Consider the following 23,760-nt stretch of genomic DNA (forward strand, 5'->3'; position numbering starts at 1 on the left):
TCTCCCCCGAGCCGGCATTGACACTATTGGGCTTCTCCAAACTGATACCAAAAAGGGCCCGTAGGTTGGTTGATATGGGGTTGCTGCTAGCTAGGCGCAGAGTTGCGATGTGTTGGTGGAGAGGCCCGACCCCTATGATAGCACAGTGGTCAAGTGACATGTTGTATTGTAGCACACAAACTGAGAATTTCAGTGACCTCAAATTTTGGGGCATTGTACAAAACATATATAGCCACTAGGGAGAGGGACACTACACCCACGGAAGCTGAAAATCAGGAGTTAAGTGTGATCAACCGAGCTGACTAGTGGCGCAGGGTTTGCGTGGTTCACGCAAAATGTCAGATGTGTATCGTACTGCTGCTATGTGGGATGTATTCGTTAGGCACCTACAGGATGCTATTACATGGGAGTGCAGAGATGGAAAGTCTGAGATGGGGCGGTGGGAGGTGTGCTCTGCTAATAAAATGCCACGTGTTATGACATGCCTGATAACTTTCGGAGATGTATTTTATGTTATGTGATTGAAATGTGTCACTGTTATTACCATACCAAAAGACTGAGTCTCATGTTTGAATTAAACAAAAACTAATAAAGTGTTTAAAAAAAATCATTGTAAGAGTAAATATAGATATAAACCTACACATCTTACATAGTTGCAGAGCTTGAGAAATCAAAACACTTTTATATGCCGATTTATCTCTTCTTCAACTTGTGAAGTACCAAAGAGTGCAGTTTGCATTCCCTATCGGGCCCATTCGTACGGTGAGAAGGCGTGACTATTATACACTCTACCGACCCTAGAATCACACAATATAACTTGTCTCACATGTTTCACATTTCAACAGCTGAAAGTTAAGACTCAGCAGCCACCATCATCTTAATCCTTGCTTTACTCTGCCAATTTTTAGGGGAAAAGAGGCAATTGTTAGTTTGTTAATTATTGTATGTTGCGCGCTCATACTAGAATAACAAAATACATATATGTTACATAACAAAGAAGCTCACACTTGAAAAATGCCAGTACGGAGAAACATAATGGCGTCTAAGTGTTCATTTTACAGAGTCGATAAATTAGATGGTTTGGGGGTTTTGATAATGTATGTCATTCAATGTCCAAAACTCGAGTTGGGAGGTGCCTCCCATGAATGAAGAGAAAGTAAAAAGTGATCTCACAGAGTCTGCTAAAGTACTTCAAGAAAAAAGAAGCTACACATGCCACTAGGCACAATGCAGAATCAAACAGATGCCCACTTAATTTTAGTTTTTTTAAACTCTCAAATATCCTAAGAAGAGTTCATTTACAAACACATAGTGAATATGTATTAGAAATAATTGGTGATATCAGCGAATCTGAGGGCTTTTGTTGATCCACTGAGCAAGAGCAACTGGATCTGGTTTATATGGAGGCATAATGGGATCAGTAAAGAAGCTATTGTAGCGGCCATAATTGTCTGTTAGTACAACACGTTTTAGTTTTTGCCAGAAAAAGCTTTCAGCATTTGGATTTGTAGGCCACTCAAGAATGGAGCTCTTGCAAAGGCGCTTCCTCAGGCGCATGTACTGGGAGTGCTGCAGTACGGGCTGCAGGAGAATGAGGACAACCACATCCAGGCTCTCGTCCATCAGTCTCTGCAGAGCGATATAGAATGCAGTTTTGAAGGTACCACTTTTCACATACCGCTGCGTAAGAACAAATATTGTCTTCCTACTTTGATGGATGCTCTGCACAAGATTGTCAATGACGGCTTTGCCTGGCTCCCAGTCTCTTTCTTCCAAACAAAGAAGAACCGGCTTATCTCCCTGCCCATCTAAGTGAACAGATAGCTCCTTGAAAACCCATTCAGACGCTGCTGAGTCTTTCGTGTCATACGATATGTATGCGTCATAAATACATTTTTCCAGAGAAACAGAATGATAGCCTTTTAATTTTGCCAAAGAGAAAAAGTAAATATACCGCAAATCCCAATAGAATAGATGTTTGAGTACTGATAATATTGTGGTATTTAAAATGATAAGGAAGGACAACAAAAATAATAGCAGTCCAATGTGATCCAAATTGCAGGTCTGCAAATTGAACAACACTACTTTGGCACCATTCTTGTCAGAAGGGGTTAAGCAAGTTACATCCGTTGCTAGCCGTGGTATACTAAGGTTATTTGACTGAATCCACCTCAAAAAGTCACTAGTTTCACATGTGCAGTGAAATGGATTTCGCCTTAGCGCCAGAATCTTTAAGCTTCTTTGATTTAAAAATGCTGTTTGGTTGATGGTCTGCAGTTGATTGTTACTCAGGTCGAGTTGTGTAAGGCAGAGGGCTCGATCCAGAAACCCCTTTTCAATTTGTGCAATGCTGTTATGATTCAGGAGAAGGGTCTTCAAAGACCACATGACAATATTGGCATCCGCACTCAACAATTGTAGTTTGTTTGCACTCAAAGCCAGCTTTTCTAGGAAATGAAAGTCCTTCAGTCCTGTCCAGAAAAAGTAATCCAGCTCATTATTGTTCAAATACAACTCTTTGAGGGTCAGGGGCAGAGAGCTGAAAGCATCGTTAGGAATTCCTTTCAATTTGTTGTATGAAAGATCAAGATATGTAAGATTGCTCAGAGATTTGAAACACTGCAGGTATCTTGTATCTCCCACTCTCCACATTTGATCAAGTCGGTTCCCTTTGAAAACAAGTTCCCTCAAGGAGCTGCTGTTGATCTGTGAGTGTGTGAGAGTAACAATCTGATTCCAGCTCAAATTTAATACCCTAAGATTTGGAAGGTATTCCAGGAATCCCAACTCGTGAATGATTCCTTCGACAACGAAATAGTGTGAGTTATAACTAAGGTCTAGTACTTCCAGCTTATGCAATTCTGTGAATGCAAAAGTATTTTCCAAATCCAGCTTATTATAGGAAAGATCCAAATAAGTTAGATTTGTCAAGTAGATGAATTCTGTACCATTTACATATTGCCCAATACCATTGCTTGACAGGTTTAAACAAGCTATGTCCCCAAAGCTTTTAAATTGTTCTGGATTGATATAGAAAATACTATTTAAGCTTAAGTCTAAGGTTTTACCATAGTTACTGCACTTCGCCTTAGTTAAGGGTTGGTAATTATTGTGGATACCATTGCCAGTGATCATGGTAGAATCCCACATGCCAATATTTGGTAGTGTCTTTGAATTGTTTAAAAGAGAGCGTTTTTTGATTCTATGGTCCCGCATTCCATTTCTGTGAGTATTCTAGAGTACGTTTTTGGACAGAGGAGAAATTCTATTCTCTGACAAGCAAATTACGGTCAAATTGGAAAACTGCTCCAATACTTGGAGGTCAATTTTTTGGATGAAATTGATTGCAAGGTTAAGAATATTTAAGTTGGGAAGATTTTTAAGGGGAGTTAGGCTTTCTGCCAATACCTCTTCAAACACATATCCTTTTATGTGCAATTCCTGGAGAGAATATAGTTGGGAAAAATTGTGTGAGAAATTCAGATATCTTGGATATGACCCTCTGTTATAATTAAAAGACAGATCAAGTACCTGTAAATTTGGAAGTTTAAATAAAAATTGTCCTGTAGCAATTTCCTGCACCAAATAGTTAGTTTCCAGGTTCAGCCTCTTCAATTGTGTTGTTCCTTCAAACCAGGCAGCAGGTATGTGCCTAAGTGAAGTGCTGCCAAGGTTCAGTTCTTGTAGATTAGCCAAGTTTTGAAATGCCAGGGGGTGGATTTCAAGAGCAGCACCGTTTGGGCACTCTTGGCATGGGTAGGGAGCATTGTAACACCTGGGGCAGTTCCCACTTAAATGAAGAATTTCCAAATTAGAGAGGTTCTTAAAAACATTTTGAGTCACATTTTTGATTTGATTATTGCTGAGATAAAGTTCCCTCAATGAAGCTGGCAGGCCGAGGGGCACATGGGTGAGGTTGTTAAAAGAAAGTGTAAGTATTTTTAAATTTCGGAACTCTTCAAAAGCATCTTCTGGAACTGAAATAGGTTTGCCACATGCATTGCCATAGTAACAATTGTGACCCAAACGAAAAGCATTCAGATGGATAAGTTCAGAAAGGCTTTTTTTGCTGATTGAATGTATGTGGTTGTATTGCAAACTAAGTGTGCGCAAAGATAAAGGGATTCCCACTGGAATTTCACAAAGGCCAAAGCCATCCACAAACAGATGGATAAGCTTGTTTAAAATGGCGAACGCTCCCTCAGAAATATTTGTCCCTCTCTCACAGAAATCACTAGCACTTTCGTTGTAGTGATAATGGTTCCAGTTCAGAATAAGCTTTGTGAGTTTGTGCCACCCTTGAAAAGATTTGGCAGCAATGGACGCTATCTTATTGTCTGACAAAATTAATTCTCCAGATCTTTCATTGAATTCCACGGATTTCGGCACTTTCTGTAGTCCGCGGCTTCTGCAGTCAAAGCGAATGATGGAACCTATTCTTGCCACATCACAAGGCAGCGTCTTCCAACTATTATCCACCGCAAGTGATTTACAAGCGCCGTAGATGAGCAGCACCGGAATAAACTTGTGGGACGAAATCATTGTGTTGTCTGAAAATAGAAAAAAATGGATTAGTGACATTCAAAAAATGAAGGCACGTGCCCCTTTTTCATGCTGAAAAGAGATAACTTCAAAGGTTCACTACTGTTATACGAGCGGCCATATTGATTTTGCCTGATAATACTTTGAAATGACTGCAAAGTTGTTACAAAAGGGAGGTATAGAATTACAATTTGTACACAAAAAATTAACAGCAGTGTCTAGATTTCCCACCTTCTGTGAAGCTCCAACTAATTGACATGCAGTTTAGTTTGAATGATGCCATTTTAGCCTAATAAATCTTTTCTTCAACTGATGGAGCATGGATTCAAGAAAACTGAACTAGCTTGGATCAATTCCTCATTAACAAGTACTAATCAATAGAGATAGAAATTAGAGACGGAATTAGAATGTGCAAAACACTTACATATGGGGAAGGGAGCTTAATACACGCTTAAATAACAAAGAATAATTTTCAATGTGACTAAAGCCCACTTGAAACAGAAAAATGCTTCTGCGCATGTGCATATCAGAACGTACATAAATAATCATGTGGTTAGCTCATTTGAGAGGAAAACTCTCCCACATGCAAAAGAATTACTAACCTTGGGTCTTGATGCACTGCGTGCCTGCCAAATAAATTGGCCGTGTCAGCACAGAATGATGTGAACTCCCCTAGTCTCAACCAATCATATTTCATATTTTACCAAGATCTCCAACTTTGGGAGTGGGACATGCAGAACTAAAGAGTATAACTAGAGTAACAAAAGATTAGTTGAGGAGTTCGTCAGAGGAGTTCATGGAATGACGTTGCTGCTGAGTGAGGTGTGGATGAGAGCTGCTGCTGAAAAAAAGAGAACAGACTGGGAACATTTATTCCTGAAAGACAGCCTGATTAGATTGAAGATCGCGGAAGAATATCGAGGAGGGAGAGAGAGTAAGAGAGGGTTGGTCTCCGGTGCATTGGGGTTCTAGAGAAGTTTTTAGTAAGTATTATCCTATCCTGATCCTGTCCTGTAGTCTTTTTCTCCATATTCTTAATCAGGAGACCTCCACCAGTCCTTTAGTCAGAGGGTTGGGTTTCCCGTTTCACCATTTTGGTAACTATTATTCACTCTTATATTTGCATATCCTTTGCAAACGCATGAGTTATTATGCCTTTTGTCTCTTTATCTATTCACTCCTAATGCAATGGCTTGTTGAATGAGTCTATGAATTGAATGAATTTGGTGAATGAAATTTTCTCTTCCATGAAGGTTAATGGAGTTTGCACTGTGAATCTGTACAAATCAGCGTTCATTTTGACTGAGTACTCGAAAATTTTGATTGAATATTACCGAGCGTCTGTGATTATTTTATTGAAAGTTGTAAGTTATAATTAGTTAATTTGCTGATATCACCATCAACACAGTACATAGATACCTGGGAATCCTGGGAACAGAATGTAGAAGAGTGTGGTAAAGAAAGCACACTGCAGAAGGTTACTCATCTGTTGTCATAATACTGAGAAGCTACGCAGGGCTGGCAGTATTATATTATGGATAGGGCTCCCGGTTTGCCGTTTAAACTGATATTTACACATAAATACAGACGGAAAACTATTTTTCCTTTGTCTGTATTTATATGTAGATGCGGTTAAATACTAGTAAATTGTGTGTGCTGCCGTGCTCCAGCCGAGGTGACTTGCCAAGTCCCTCAGCTGCAGACAGCCCCCCCCTCGTGTGTGGTTGCCTGGGCTGAGTCAGCTTCCCGGGCACAGCTGCAACCGAGTACTTCACAGATCTTTAAACGACCTCTAACTTGCTTTGTTGTTTTGTCACCACTTCTAGGGCCTCTGTATCTCCAATCTAACTATTGCTGGGAGAGTCGCCCTGCCCCCACCCCCGCCCAAAATGTTTTCCCAGCCCCCCACCCCCCACTAAATGTGACTCCAGTTGCGCCGCTGGCTGCAGGGCTTGTGATTTGCTCCTGCCCCTCCCCTCCCATCACCGTAAATGAGGTGTGAAAGGCAGGCTGGACTAAGGTTGCTGCAATGCCACAAAAATGGTCTCTCTTCCAAAGTGAAAAAGCCAATGTTGACGAGTTAAAATGTCTTTGCCACAGGCTAAGATAACCTAGTGCAGGGTTCAGTACTGAAAACCAGAAGAGCAATTTAGGAGAAAGGAGTCCTTATGGCTAATTAAAATGTGGAAGAGACATGCATTAAACACCTTAGTCTTCTCCATAAGAAACTAGGCTACACTTAAACATGTCATGTGCTTTGTGGTGGATGCGGTCCATGGAGAATTTGGAGGACCCATAAACGCGAAGGCTGCGACAAAAATGCTGAGAAAGCTATTTAATCTGAATTGTAAGTGTTTCCAGTTGTGAATGAGTGACAGTCCCTCAGAAATTATGGAGCCAGGAAGGAGCTAAAACACCCCAGATTTCTTTTGTTTCTAGTCCAATAGTTCCTACTGACTGTGCAAAGGCTTGTGCATCCAATCTGCATGGAAAGCTATTTCAAAAGATGAGAACTCTTGAGGATAAATGTATGTTTACTAGTGCCCATCAAGTGCCACAAGCACTTTTAAATTAAACACGAGCAAAGTGTGACAGGAAAATGTTTGTATTACACGAGACAGTACCAAAAAAGGAAACGTGCCAGAGATGGATGGATCTATGCATAGGGTGTTCTCAAATTAAAATAAAAAACGAGTGCAAGTTTCCAGGTACAGCTAAATTGCAAATGCCCTTTAGATCAATTGTTTCTCAGCGATTTCCATAATGACTGCCTTTGTGGTTTTGATATTCTAATAGCGAGACGCGCAAAACAATAACTTTTCTTCGGAATCAGTTTGTGTCTCAATCTTTGAAACTGTTTGATAGAAAACACAATTTATTTATGTTTGCTCTGGGGCATGTCTGCGTTCAGGGTTTTTTGGGGAATACAATTTTTGATGAACACAATTGCCATGCTGCGTAGAGAATTGGCACACCAGCATAATGGCGCTTTATTATTTGAAATTATCCTTCATACATTCAATAGGCGAGACAGGGTTCCATGAGAATAGACAGAGAGACTGCCACCTAACACTACTGGCTGTCTCAGAGTACTACATTGCACTGGGTCTGGCCACACTACCATCTCATAGGCACCCGTGCCATTCCAGTAACTGAACTCTCCAGAGGAGCTCCTGGCTGCCTTGTTCCCTCTGAAGTACCCAAATGTCTATAGTGGACCTGGTTACACTGCCTACCTGACTGCCCAGTCCATGCAATAGGTACCCCGACCACTTTGTATTTGTTTTAATTTTATTTTTGTCTCGGATTTGGAGCCCCTTTTAAGTTGGCATCACAGCCTGCACTAACTAAAAGGAGGGACCGCTGCTGCTGGGAGCAGGGACCCCTTAGCCTGCTGGTTCTCTAGGTCTGTAGCATTGTGGGCATCACAGGCTGTAGCGGTTACAATTAGTAAGTGGCAGCGAGGCCTGGCACAGCACGGTAGCCTGATGCACAGTCCTATTTATTCATGTATGAGCCGCTTTCACGTGCACTTCCTTCCTATCTTGGCACCAACATAAAAGTGGCCCCATTATCGAACCATAAACCTTAACAAGCATTGGCATAGCCAATAGGTCTCGCCTTTGGGACCTTATAAGTGTTTGTCCATGCAACAGTTGATGTTGTTGCACCAAGGATATTGTTCTGAATAACTAAATACATATAAGTTCCCAAAGGCGAGACCTATTGGCTATACCAATGCTTGTTATTTGTTTTCTAGTACAATATATATTATATTGTACTAGAAAACTAATAAAATTGTCAATTTAATTAAATGTCCAAAAATACTAGCTGTAGCGTCGTCTTTTGCTTGTGGCAAAAATAAATGTGGATAAATACAGAAAAAATGCCCAAAAAAATAAATATGGATAAATACAGACGGAAATGGTAAAAAAATAAATACCATAAAACCGGAGCCCTAATTATGGACTATTTTGTATAAAGTAGGGTGTGAGAAACAGCAGAGGGCTCGCCTGTAGGAATTAGGTCTTACTCAGAAGAGGAATATCCCTGGATAATTAACAGGTTCTTCCCGTGCTTAAGTGAAGGGTAAACAGTGGTTTTTACTCGTAGTAACCGGAAGGAATTTTCTCTTTGTAGCGAGTGAAGAAACTATCTTTGGTTTAGTGGAGCAGACAGAGTAGTGCTGTTTTTATGTTGTTACTAACAACATTTTCATAAAGAAAAGTTAGAAAAGAATTTTGTATCACCTTGTAAAGGAAGGATCAGTAGCAATAGCCATACTGACGTCACAGAGAGCCACGCTGGTATTGGTTGAAGCAAAGGGCATGAGAAAACTGCAGATTGTAAAGGGAGGGTCAGTAGTAGGAGTAATACTGACATCACAAAGAACCGCGCTGGCATTGGTCAGATGAGTAGGTGTGTTGTAAGCTCTGATTAGTAAGTTGACAGGTAGTGTGCTGGTATTGGTTGAATATGTAGTGAGCCTTGATTGGAATGTTGGTGTGAGCCGCACTGGTATAGGTTGAGTGTTAATGAACAGGGCCTGGGAAAATACAGAGAGGTTTTTCAGATTGTGGTGACTGAATTACTTAAGAATCGGAAGAATGAAGTTGATTATAATAAGATCAAGAATTTCTTTAAAAAGGACAAGAGCCTAAGGCAAACTCCGAGATCGGTAGCAGTTCTGGTAATCCCTAATTGAAATGGGGCTGCCTCTAGTTCAAAATTTAAGATTGACTGTGTTTATTTAAGTTTGACTTATAGCCCAAAAACGATCCAAAACATTGAGCCTCTACTGTTATAGTTCATAGTGTCCACAGGCTTTGTACTATATACAGCAATGTCGTCTGCATATGCAGTTACATTTAAAACCATATCATATAAGGACACTGGAGAAATAAAAGTATTTAGGAGCAAATGCCTAATAAAAGGCTCAATATAGAGAGCAAATATTAATGGGGAGAGTGAACATCCCTGCCGCGTGCCCCTTTGAATATTAAAAAGAGTGGAAGATAGACCATTCAGCATAATAGTGGCAGTTGGGTTGCTATATAGTTTCAGCACTGCTGAGATAAACCTCCGACCGAGACCTAGAGAAGACATCGTCAGCCATAAGGGCCCCCAAGCAACTCGGTCGAAGGCCTTCTCAGTATAATGCATCAACATCCCAAACTGCTGATTTAACTGTCCTGCTACATCGAATGCAGCAATAGCTGTATTAATGTGTGCCGCTGTATCCTACCCTGGGATAAAACCGTGCTGTTGTTCAGATACTAGTATATGAATCATAGGGGTTGAGCGAGAAGCAATGAGTTTTGAAAATGTTTTTGCTTCCACATTAATTAGAGATATTGGACGATATGAGCTCCTATCCTCCACAGGGTTCCCTTTTTTGGGAAAAACAATTATATTAGTTATATTCCAAGAGGCGGGCACATCCGTGCACTGCAGTATATCGTCCTAGGAGGACGGGGACCAATATATCTTTAAAAGTTTTATAAAACCAGCCTTAGCCTGCTGGTAAAAGCTCTGTGCTTCCGCCCTCTAAATTGCGAGTGCCTGCATAATCCCAGAGAGTGAGGGTTCTTCATCCTTGTACTGGAGATGACTTATACCGCTCTCAATTCCTGTCTCTTTGAGAAGCGATAATGAAGTAGATTATGACAAGGAGGCAACTGGAGTGATGACAGAAGGCATTGCAGAAGGGGCAGAGGGAGCAATAGATGTAGATGTAAGCATAAGCCTTACTGCTTGGGCTGTCTCCCTTTTTCTGACCATTGTAAAAGGCCTTGGACCCCAACGTCAGGCTCAATCTGTGAGCTGCTCAGAGTGACAGGGGCTTCAGCAGCAACAGTAGCAGCAATAGGAGCCTTAGTAACGTTAATTGCTGCTAACTCTAGGTGGGCAGACTGCATAGTAGCACCTGACATAATTTCGGGATCTCCTGAAGTGGATAATCTAGAGATTATAGATTTGACCTCGCCTTTTGATGCGACCGATTTACGCAGTGAGCTCACACCAGCGCATGACTTTATAGCCTTTGCAGATCCCTTAAGTCTTCCCAACGCCTCTGTCACCTGTACCTTGGCTCCAACTCCACCCCAACCCCTACCACCTTTGCCAGCCTAAGTTGGTTTTAGGGCTTTCCCTTTAACTGTTATCACCTCCTCCGGAGTGTTAGATTTGGGGCTGGTGGGAATACCTGTAGTCCAGTTAGGACAATATTGAGAGTCCTGCTGCCCAGGGGTTATCACAGCATCGCTCCCACTATCATTAAGCACCTTACATATGCCGTTATCCCCATCTGCACGTGTTTCATCACACCTGATTGCTGGGTTACCATCATGCAGTCTCCCATTAACGAAAGAATCCAAGGGGTCCGCTCCGGGCTGTAAAGTCTGATCCACAATGACCAAAGCGCTACCAACAGTACCAACTGGGGAGGGGGCATGGTTCCAACACTGTCTCACTGACAAGCACGTCATGAGTAGTTGCTAAAGACAAGTTATCAGAGCTAAGATTTTAGTCAAGAGAGACATCGGGTGGCGTTGATGTTACCGGATCCTCAGCAACCCATCCCTCATGTATAGCCGTATTCAAGACTTCAGCCATTTGCAAACCCGGGATGGCTGTCTCAGAGCCTTAGAATCAAAGAAGAGATGTTGCTCCCCCACACCACAGGAGTTTCAGCATTGTTTTTCCAACTTGGGGGGCAGTTACTGAGCTTAGGTTCGCATTGTTAACAGCCAGCAGTGCAGTGTTGGTTACTGGACCCCCCTCACTCTGAACGCCTCCACAAGTGTCTCTGCTACTCTCTGGAGCCTCCAGACCATCCACGGCTTCAGTAATATTCCCGGCTTCCCCCGGATGCTCTGCACGTCTGCGGCGTGTACTCCACGGTGGGGCCATTCCCTTCACTGGATGAGAGCTAAGCCGTGTAAATACTTTCCTGGAGCTCAAGTTCGACAGCACCTCGTTCTGCTCCCCTTGGTGAGTTGCGGTTTTGAATATAAAGCAATTAGTGGTAGTGATGACAGGAACGGTGTAGCTGTAAACCACCTTGCTGCGCCGCTGTCAAATACAGCACTGCTAAGCTGAGCAATTCGGCACATCCATCAGCGGGAAGGCGGCCAGGTAACACCGACTAGTTTTTTCCCTTCTCCTCTCCCCTGTCTCCAGGTTACAACAACAACCCTCTTCAGGCTCCGATCTATGTTCCCGTCTCGTCTCTCCTCATAGCACCATCGGAAATTGGCAAGCACTGTGCAGGCAGGTAGCGGTCGGCCCAGGTCCCCGGCGAGAGGTAGCGGTGAGCGTCCACCAGCAGCGGACTCAATCCGTCATCTTCCTTTTCCCCAGCCCCGTGTCAAGCTCTATTTCCTTAGTTGCCATGTTGATGATATTATTGCTTAAAAAGTTATTGCTGATATGCGTAGGTGGCACAAGCTACCACTTACTATTTTGGGGAGGTGCAATACAATTAAAATGAATATTGTACCGAAATTCCTTTATTTGTTTTACACAATTCCATTAAGGGTTCCTACGTCCTTCTTTAAGCGGCTAGATAGTATGGTAGGCAGCTTTATTTGGGGCTATCGGAGGGCTAGGAGAGCTCTTAGATATATCAAGCTAACATACAAACAGGGCGGTTTTCAACTTCCAGACTTTAAAGGCTATTTTTGGGCGGTTTTTATTAACCGGATTCAGAGTTTACTTAAGTGGCCGGATGTGGGTAATATTTGGTTCTCGTATCAGCTGGGTGGTGGCCCTAATTGTGGGTTATTACTGTATAAAATGGCGAATCAAAAATATTATAAAAGGGTCCGATTTAATATAGTTAGACATACGATGCGGGTCTGGAAGACATTTCTAAAGCATATTCAATAACCGACCTGCATGAATTTACTATACTATGGGGTAACCCGAGATTATCTGACATATTCTTTGACTGAGTGGGGAGAGGGTGGCAACAATGCAGCATAACACGCCTCGTGCAGTTATACGAAGAGCAAGGTTTTAGATCATTTGCATCACTTAGAGAGGAGTTTGGGGTAGCACATTAGATATCTCCAAGTCAGGGATTATTTTATTCGAGGCGAGGGCTTATTAACCCTACCTAGCATAACTGAGGTAGTATATGCAATTTTTCGGACTTCTGGCTGGGGGTGTATTGGGAAAGTTTACCAGAGATTCTTATCGGCCGCTAAGGATGATGGTTTACAGGTAGTAGCTAAATTATATTTGTAATTGATATTTTAAATGAGGATTTACATGAATCATTGACTACAATTGATACTGCTGTTACTTCAGTTAATTTGAAATTACAGCAACATCGGATTATGTTTGTGTTGTACTATACCACAGAAGTTATCTCTAAGTGGACACCGACAAATGTTTCTTCAAAGACACGCTGCCCGAAGTGTCAGGAATATGCCACTGATCTTCGACACATGTTTGTCACGTGTCAAAAGCTAAATATGTTTAGGGTTGAGGTTACCCACGTTTTGAGTAATTTAGCAGGTATAGACATTCAATTAACTGCAAAAGGAATCTTATTGGGGATAATAGATGATTTGTGCAATATATCAAAGTCGCTGGCTTCAATCATTATAGCTTATTCCCGTTTGTGCATTGCCAGGGCATGGATTCAAACCACCAGCCTGAAAATTACTGAATTTTGGGCACTACTAAGAGGGATTTATGAATTAGAACTGGCCTTAGCTAAAGCCAGGGGTCCTAGGTCAACGGTTAAATTAAAAAGGATCTGCTTAAGTCTTCATTAGGACTAGTATAGATAATGCCTATACTATTTAAGTCTGTGTCCATTCTTGTACTCATGTTGTTTTTTCTAATATTGTTCTGGCATCTCGTCCCCAGAACCTTTATTTGTGTTATGAAGATGGCATTTATATATTCTATTTCATTGCGCAATGTTTTGCTTTTTTGTCTACAACTTATGGCTAATAAAAACAAAATAAATAAATAAAAAAGGACAAGCACATATTAACTAGGGAGGGAATTCTTATGCCACCTCCTAATACGCCAGCTTCCTTTGTGATGATGAAAAGTGGATATCATACGTGTGTATGGTTGGAGAATTGGGTGGAGTATACAAAAGGTGATGGTGTTCTAGCTTTTCCAGAACATGGTACATTTAGTGGAAGAATTCTTTAGAATTTGAGAATTAGGATGAATTCATTAGAACCGAGACCTAGGTTGACACAATACGAGGCTTTGGAAGAATGGGAAAATGAGGCATATGAATGGGCGAAGTACAGAGGAGGTAGAAGAGTCAATATTGGATTCATACACAGATATCCGTTTGACACCCGAGGAGATCAGATGAAAAGATGGAGAAGGGCTGTAGTAACTGAGGGTTTGTATCCAGTATTGATGGCTGAAGACAAAGAAGGGAACAAGTGCAAGAAAAAACGAAACACATAGGTGTGACAGAAATAGGGTGTGATGAGTCTGATGATGAGTTGTTGGAAGATATTCTAGTAAAAAGACCCTCGCCTTATCAAGAAAGTGCTAGAGATACAATTGTGTGGTCATAAACGAGGTACACCAAAATCACAAAATATAATAGTAACACAGAATAGTGCTAGGAAAGAGATAGACATGTTAGAAGATCAAACTAGTGAGAGTGATTTGAAAGTTTAATTGTTAGATCTCCCAAATATTGAGACTATGACCAAAACACCAAAAAGAATTTCACCCATTGATGCAAGGAGAAAAGTATCAACTGTCCCTCCAGTGGCAGGACATTCTACTGAATTTTCTCCTGAAGATCTGGAGGAATGGACAAAAGGATTAGAAAAACAGAAAATGCCCCCGAAAACTATAGATGTAAGCAAGTTGAGGGTAGATTTGGAAGAAATGATCACTGGTACGATAGGTCTTGACACATTAGGTTCGTATGGCAGCTATAGAATTCTGAATAGATATGGAGAAATCAAAAATACTACAAAAACCCTATAGATCAGTATTCACTCAGAATGACTTAGAAATTTTGAATGCATCAGGAAGAAGATTGCAAATAAAGGAATTAATACACATTTTGAAGAAATGGGGAATCGTGGATTAATGGAGAAGTAGATGGTCAAGGAAGAAAGATGAAGCAGCTATAAAGGAAGTATCTACATTTCCGTTGATGGAGGTAGAACAATGGAGAGGATGTGTCCCATGAGAGAGGTCACGGTGGTGGATATGTTCATGTTCCATGAAGTAGGCAGGATGTTTTGTCCTTAACAAATGACTTTCCCAGATTCAGAGAGAAACCAATTGAATGGTACATGCCGGTAGAGAGGTTTGTAAAAGTTTCAAAGGTTTTGTTGAAAGATTTGGATGGGTTTTTTGATATAGTGGTACCTACAGAATGTGAAATTACAGTTGATTGGCCAACTGAAGAGTAGCCTAGAGACACGAAGAGAGGTGCCTCGTCAGAGGAAGTAATGAAGAAATGTAATCAAGTTATTACTTTTCTGAAAGGGAAAATTCCACCTAAAAAACAGATTGGGTTAAAATAGACAGAACAACTCAAGAACCTAAGGAGTCAGTGCATGCATGCTATGAAAGTGTGTTGCAGGTATTTAAGCAGTATAGTGGATTGGAGAACATTGGTGATAAAGATATGTGACATTTCGTGTACAGATTTGTGTATGGGTTAAGATCAGAAATTAGTCAGATGATTCAGCACCATATGTTTTTCTGGCAAAGCAAGCAAATCAATGACATTCTAAAGTACGCAAAGGACTGTAGTAATGACATTGATGCAAAACATAAAAAGTTAATAGAGAAAATGATGTGGTCACAAGTGAAATTGGCAGAACATCAAGAGACAGCTTCTGGACAACAAGCAACCAGACAAATGTGCAGAATCAGAGTAGTCAAGCATTGAATGGAAATAAAGGAAGAGGTTGAATGAATAGAGCTGAAGAGAAAAAGAAATACACTTGTCATGGATGTGGAAAGCTTGGATATTGGAAGAATGAGTGTAGAAATATACAACAGAATAATGGGGTAAATAAAATTTTAAATCAACAGATGCAGAATGAGGTGCCTGTGAACCAACAGACAACAGATAGTTACTCCTCAGTTACAGGTGCAACAAGCCTCTTTGCTCAACAATTTGAACACTCAGGTGCAGAGATACAGTGTGAACACCGAATTCCGAGGAGAAAGTGGTAAGAATACACGCACCGTTTAACAATATTGGATGCAAAGTGATGCAAGGGAATTGGGAATGCCACAATGACGGTACCTGAGGGGAGAGAAGGAGTGCGTACTTGGCGCATCCTTGGCGATAGATCAGTCAGGTCCTTTTGTTGATGGAAAAGTTGAAGGAAATGACATCCCTTTCCTAGTGGATACTAGCGCTACCCGTTCTACTGTGAGAACAGCGGAAATCCCAAACCTACCCCTCTCGGGAGAAACTATCCAAGTTGTAGGAGTCTCAAATAAACAGATTAGGACTCTAATCACAAAACCAATCGTAGTGAATATTGAGAATTTCAGAGACATGCATTGGTTTGTGGTATGTGATTCAAGTCCAGTAAACCTATTAGGTAGAGACTTACTTTGCAAGATGAACTGCACCATTTTTTGTACGCCTGATTGTGTGGCTTTCCAATCACCAAGTGAAGATGTGGCTTTCAAAATAATGCTAGCAAAACAGGGAACAGAGGTGGATGAGATGTTTTTCCTTCTTACCGAGAATGATTTACCTGATGAATTGAGAAACACAGTGAGGTCAGATGTGTGGGATTTTACGGGAAAGGAGATTGGTCTAATGGCAAAGGAAGACCCAGTTAAAGTTGTGGTAAAAGAAGGTGCAATATATGCAAACACACCACAGTACAGAACTAGCCATGGAGACAAAGCAGGAGTTACCCCAGTAATTGATCAAATGATTGAACAAGGTATTCTAAAAGAAATATTAAGCAATCCTTGTAATTCGCTAATCATGGGACTTAAAAAGCCTAGTGGAAAATATAGAATAGTGCAGGATTTGAGTAAAATAAATAAGATAGTAGTACCCTGTTGTCCTGTAGTACTGTGATGTATTCCTATAGGTACTGTATCGATTCCCCTATTCCTGACCCTGGTCTGGTTAATAATTAACTAGCAGCCATCTAACGGTGCAAAAACCATTATCTGATTAAGCCACACCACGGCACAGAAGCGCGTTATCTGATTAGGTCATAACGCATGCCATCTAATTAGACAAGCGATATTCCTCCCGCCCCTGATAAGGCATACGGAGTTCTCAAAACAAATCAAACCTACAGCGACCTGGGAAATTCCCATAGCCATTGTTTTGATTTCACAGAGAACTTCAGCAAAAGAATGTGCGAACGAGCCCGTTCATATGACATCCTTATTGACGTATATATGTCCATCCTTACGTCAATCTCGGCACCTTTCAGGTATAAATATTACCGACATTGCCTTAAGCAAACACATGCGGTGGTGACGAGATCGGAGCAGCGAGACGTGCCGAGGAGCCCAGCAGAGAGCGAAGCCCACAGGCGCTGCCCCGCCTTCCTGACGCGCTGAGAACGAGACGCTGCCTTTCTCCTCCTGAGAAATCCAGCTCCGGCGCTTCCAAGCAGCCCTCGCAGGCAGCTGGAATATCAAGACCTGGGATAAGAGATACCAGCCCTCCATCATTCTAGATCTCAGGTACAGAACTGAATAACCCCTTGCAGAGAATTCTCGAATCAGTCCCTTGGCAAACAAACTTAACTTAAACTGCTACTTATCTACTCCCGCCCACGTATTAGGCTTAGGTCAGGTACACTGGGGTAGGCGTGGTTAGAAGCACCAGTTGAGTATGATTAGTCAAATGTATATATGTATGTATCTATTTTATCCATTTTAAGGTATCATATGGCTTAGAAACCATATCAATGCTTTTACAGTATTATTTTATAATTCTGTCTTTACTGTATGCACTTTACTTAACTATAAGTATTACAATAATAGCGATTAATTTCTCTTGTATGAGAAAGGAGACTGATCAATAAATAACATCTTTTATTGAACACGCCCGTCTTTTCCTTTTCTCTACAATCTGGTGAAACTAAGAATGCACTGAACTGACTGAGTAAAATAAGTTGTCTTTTGTTTTCACACGACTCTAGAGATACACTCTTGATTAGGGGAGAGCAAAGTTGTCATGTTCTATGGTTGTCAGAAACTAAATCCCTTCTTGTCTATCCAGGGAGGTTAAAATCCTCCTTGCCTATTCGAGAAAGTTTCTAGTGAACTCTGAGCTAGCTGGCAAACACAAAACTTTAAGTCTAATATCGTTGGTAGAAGACCTAGTTAACCTCTGCCCTAGGTCTATACTATTGAAGATATTATTCCAATGCGCAGAGCCTATTGGGATGATAGGAACTACACTACATGGCGCCCAACGTTTGGATAGGCGATAAAACTAACGCAAGACATTAGAGTAACTCAGTCGTGCTTTTTCACACAGAACCCCTTTTTTCCCATAATACTCCAAAGACGTCTGGAGTGGGTGAAAGGTCATATCCGCCAAACCTCGCAGGAGGAGACTCCTATGTATGGTTCTTGGTTTATTCAACGTTGAAGGATACACTGTTCCAAAATATTGTGCATCTAATCTTTGTTTCCATAGAAACCTGATCTGCAAACAAACAGAATAACCTTCCTGTCAGTAAAATGACAGAAAGTGAAGAAGAAAGGGGGACAGTTAGACTAGCAGCTGAACTCCTAGTAGCAGACAATACTCTGCTGGAAAATGACCCAGATGCAATACTCATCCCGGTCAACATAAGGAAATCTATAACCCTAAAACTTATAGAAAATGGACTGACACCAAGAGGTGGTACAGTCATATTCGTAATTGAGGCACACGAATATCGGCAGACAGAGGTATTCTATTCATGGATAAACTTTCCAGCAGCAAACGCTGTAACAAAGGACTTCCACTATTACAAAATAGAGGAACCTCCTAGTGAGTACACTCCTTTCGAGGAAGTGGAAATACCACTCAAATTCCAAGAGCACCTGCTCTTGTTTCATGGCGTCCTAAAACATAATAATCACATCACCAGGCTCGGTCCACTAGGTAGACCAGGAGCAACGTGGCCGGTCCTAGCCGGATATACACCACATCCAGACATTGAAGAAATGCCTGCACCAGAGCTTTTAGCACAGCTAAAACAATTAATAAAAATACATAGACAATTAGTCCAATATGTAATGCGGACTTCAACAATCCAACCAGCAATTAAAATTCCACAGCTGACCACTCATCAGGGGAACACAAATAAAATTACACCTCAAAACATACAGTCCTGTCTAGGTGAAGTACCCGCAAAACGGGAACAAATTCCTTTCTGGCTAGCACAAAAAATCACTCAAATAGAGGCGGTGTTTCCAGATACCACCCCTGTTGAGAAACATAGGATTCTGACTATCTGTCTTCCAATGGGAATCGCACCACATGTGGAGGACTGTGACACTTGGGGAACAGTCTTTGCTTCCATTTACACAAAAACACATGGTGTACCATCCATGTCAGTAATACCAGATGTGCTAAAACAGATTCAAGATGAATATGGTCCAGAACCCGCTTTAACTCTCGGTATGAAACTACTGAAAGATTTCAAGCAGGTCTCGGCAATATTATTAGCCAACATAAAGGGAGAAGCAGCAAATGTGGCGATTCGCCAGAGGTTAAAAGAGACAAATATAGCAGACCAACCATCTGAAATTGCCAGAATCATAGAAAAATCCTATGAAGAACTAGGAAGAGATAGTTTGGGTGGAATACCAGTGAAACCTCAACTAGTTGAAGGTCCTGAAAAGGTATTTATAAAAAATAATTTAAACACTCAAAAAAAGAGCTGGGATGGAAATAAACAATCCAATCCTAAAGAAAAAAGATTCCAGTCCAGAGGAAGGTCTCCTCGGCGGAGAGAAAGATCTCCTGATCAAGGATGCAAGTCTCCCCAAAGGGAGCCCTCTGTGAAAAAATACAACCTTAGAAATAGGGATAATATAAAAAACCTGATAGATATCAAGATATTGATACACGTCCCTCTCAATCTTTTCAGACTTCCTCGCAGAAATCGGAAAGAAGAGGACGATCAGAACACAGGAAAGAGCACGTCAAGTCCAAAGACAAAGAACCTGCTCATCAGAATAAAAAAATACAATTTCCAAAAAAGAAGATAGCCAATATTAAAGTAATTAACAATGCCGAGAATACTGAGGACACAGCTGAAAAACGGAGAATGGGCTCAGACAATGCTAGACAGCGCAGCAGAAGTGAGCATAGCTCGCAAAGTCCTTATGAATCATCTGGAGACAGTGGACACGAATGAATACATTCAGGTGGAAACTGCAGATACCAGAGTTAGCAAACCTCATAAAATATATGAAATAACATTACGTATAGAGGGGGATAAGACTAGAAAAATAAGGGGTCTATTTTGGGATAATCTCTCCAAGGGCTATGACATCCTTCTAGCTGAACGAGACTGGCCTCCAGAGTTTGTCAGGGAGTGCCCACATGGCGAAGAAATAATTATGCCTGCCTTCTCAAACCATATTCCAATTCATAAAAAATATACACTTGCAAGAAAGTGGGCAGTAGCTCAAGCCCCTGTCTTATATAAAAATCATGTGGGATGGGATGAGGACCCTCCTCCTCACAAAATCCAGTTAAAATCACAACCTACTGCACAGAGGCAGTACCCGGTTAAGCAAGAAGCTAAAAAACAGGTAAAAGAGATCCTAGATCAACTTGAATACCAGGGGGTGATTGAAACTTGCACCTCACAAATGAACAACCCTTTGTTTCCTGTCTCCAAGCCAGACAATTCATATCGTCTTGTTTTGGACTACAGACACCTTAACTCATGTTGCAAAACATTTGCGGTACAAAACTCGCATAGTGCTGCACTAATGAATAGCATAGTGCGCAAAAAATACAAAACCACATTAGACATTTCTAATGGATTCTTTTGTCAAAAGATAGCACCAGAGAGCAGATATTTGACGGCGTTCTCAATAAATGGCACGCAAAAAAATTTCTGTTGTTTGCCCCAGGGGTTCAAGAACAGCCCAGGATTATTCTCAGCGAGAGTAACAGAATTACTACAAACATATGATGACGAGGCATTATCTTATGTCGACGACATCTATCTAACAGATGATGACTTGGATACTCACTTGAAGAGAGTGAACACCATAATACTTGGGTTCGCAGCAGAGGGTTACAAATTCAACTTTAAAAAGTCAAGAATTGCCCATCTAACAGTCCTGTTTTTAGGATATGAACTATCAAGTGAAGGCAAACGCCTGGCTGACAATTTCCTAGAGAAATGTGCTGTAATCCAAGCACCTAGAACACTGAAAAACTTACAATCAATTCTAGGCTTCCTAAATTTCGGAAGAACTTACATTATAAATTATGCAGAGAGAATTAAACCTCTCTATGATCTAATAAAACCAGATTTTAAAAGAATCAATTGGACTCAAAAACACACAGAAATTTTGAGATCTTTACAAACAGATATGTTAGTTAAAACAAAATTACAACACACGCAACCTTGTGATTCGAGTCATCCCTGGAAGATGCGGATTCACATACCTGACCTCTAATGAAGGAGAGAAGGTACCAATAGCATACAAATCACATTTGTACACAGAAGCTGAAAAAAGGTTCAGCATTAAGGAAAGCATTGTTCATGCGGTTCAAACAGCTGTAGCAAAGGAAAAATGCCAAGCAGACGGTAGACAGGTTACAGTCAGAACAGCAGAATCAGCTTTTGAGGCATTAACAACACCATGTAATTTACCGACAACTGCACTAAATCCAGAATGGGTACAATGGGTAAATTCTGTTGCTACAGACAAAGTAAAATACTATTTTGACCCGGAAATGAAAGAATTAAAATTTCTAAAATATGAGAGAGAATACCCTCTGCCAATCGACATTCTGCCTTTACGACAGTACGCCTGTGTAATATATACAGACGGACATGCTCAGCCCTCAGTTTGGGGAGAGCTGGCTTACAACGCCACGCGCGAAATTGTAAAAGAAGTGTGGCGCGGAGGCAAATTAAGACCTCTACTTACAAAAACACACTCAGTGGAAAATAATTCAGAACAACAAACTGAAATAATGGCATTAAAAATGGCGCTAGATAATGCCGATCGCGAATTCCCGACACTTATTGTGTGCGATTCGTATTACTGCGTCAAATCATACAATAACGATTTGCAGAAATGGATTCAAAACGGTTACAAAGATGACACAGGTGCCACAATAAAGCAGAAAGCGCTTTGGGAACACTTAGTTCTTTTAAAGAAAGAACTACCAAAAACTCACGTGATACATTCACTGAGTCATCAGCGTGATGGCGTTCACGTTGCAGGGAATTCATTGGCTGAGACAGCCACAGCGGTAGCAACAAAATCGGCTTCCGTAGCTACAAAAAAAGCGTGCAGTAAAACACATTGACGGTGAAACTGTGCTGGCGGTGAACACATCATCAAAAGGCGACTGTTCAGCACTACCGATCAATTATCCACTCAATTATACATACATAATCGATGCAAACTCAGTCCCTTTTGCTCGAATCCCTGGAGTGGGGGATAGAGTAATTCCAAACACGGACAGGAGAGGCTTGTTAATAGCAGACGCACATATGGGTGAGGGTCTCAGACACCTTAAGCTAAAAGATTCTCTGGAAGAATTACAATCAGTGTACTGGTGGCCAGGCATGAGCCTGCATCATCACATTTTTGTAAAAAACTGCCTAGACTGCAATAGAGATCGCAGTGGCGAGCGAGGAGGACTATTGCCATGGCACTTCGCTCCAGAAAAACAACAACAATAAGAAAGTACCCATCACGAAAAAGCGTTATATTAACATAAAAAGACTAATTTTCACTTATGATGTAGACCCCAGCGCTCGGCTGATGTCTGGACTGTTATACAAGGATTTGCAAGTCTATAATGGCATATACGCTAGAAGCATGCTACGTTTTGAATAATGTATTCCTTTTAGCGCTCAGGCTTATAGGGAAGCATGGCCAAATGAGCATAGCATAGGCGGACTCTTCTCACTTCCTTCCTGAGGGATACGGGATGGTGTAAAGAAAAAACCAAGACATAAAGCAATCTATAACGGAAAAGGTATTAGGTTCGGGAGCTGGGTGGGTCAAACATTTAATAAGTGTCCAGCGTAGTCTAAATAACCTGCCAAGGAATTCTCTGAAAGGGTTCAGTCCGTACGAACTATTGTTCGGGACTAGAATGATGATCCAAGATCTTGATAGTCAGACTTCAGTGGTTAAAGACAAAAGCTTTGATATCAAAGATCGTTTGGCTATTTTACAGGACTTAAATGAAACAAGAAAAGACCTGAGCAACATAAAGTTGAAACAACAGCCAACAACCACTGAAGAGAAACCACCTGTCCCAGCAAGGCCTGTCTGGATTCCAAAAGTCAAGGATCTAGTCAGAGAGAAGATCGCGGTAAAGAAGGAATTTGGGCCTTCTTACAGAAAAGCAGTTCCTGTCTTGTCTGTCAACGGGACAAGATCAGTAGTACTACCGCCCCTTGCTGGTAAAAAGGAGAACCGAGTTGTATCCATTGACCTGGTTAAACCAAAATCATGTGGCCGATAACAAACAGTAGGCCAAGTGGACTCCCAAGAAGTAGCAGAACACCAATGTTTGCTACGAATACAGAGGCTCAAACTGGAAGACTGATCACATTTGGAAAATCTACAGTGAATCAACAAGGACTATGCAACAAAGCAATGGAACTTGAACCTCTTAAAACCCAAATTAAAACTTTTTATCAAGAAACAACAACCTATGATGATGTAACTGCAGACTTTGCTAATGAAACAAAGCAAAATCCAAAAACAATTGGAACAATTGACAGAACAGCATCCGGCTACTTCATCAACTTCGATGATTCATCTGAAGACCTGAGTGAAGCAAAGAAACAGCCATCAACAAAAACTTTTAAAGACAAAGCTAAGGAACTTTTTCAACAGCTGAAAGAAACCTATCTGATTTCTCCATGGATTGAATTTTGGGTGGCCTTCGGTGCATTTATCCTCATTCTTTGGCTCATCATGGTACTATGCTTGGGACATTTCATTGAAGGAAAATATGCTAAAATGGACACAGCAAGCCAGAAAATCAACTTGATC

General features: G+C 41.2%; 1 pseudogene across 1 annotated transcript in view; it reads right to left on the bottom strand.

Annotated features, from left to right (window-relative positions):
* Positions 1-872: 872 nt before the first annotated feature.
* The window catches only part of LOC144773076 (toll-like receptor 8 pseudogene), a 283,267-nt pseudogene continuing 260,379 nt past the window's right edge, over positions 873-23,760 (bottom strand). The window contains exon 3 of the transcript XR_013599914.1: positions 873-4,550. The product of XR_013599914.1 is annotated as a toll-like receptor 8 pseudogene (transcript). The remainder of the gene's footprint in view (positions 4,551-23,760) is intronic.

Source organism: Lissotriton helveticus, chromosome 8 (genome assembly GCF_964261635.1).
Source record: "Lissotriton helveticus chromosome 8, aLisHel1.1, whole genome shotgun sequence".
NCBI classification, from domain to species: domain Eukaryota; kingdom Metazoa; phylum Chordata; class Amphibia; order Caudata; family Salamandridae; genus Lissotriton; species Lissotriton helveticus.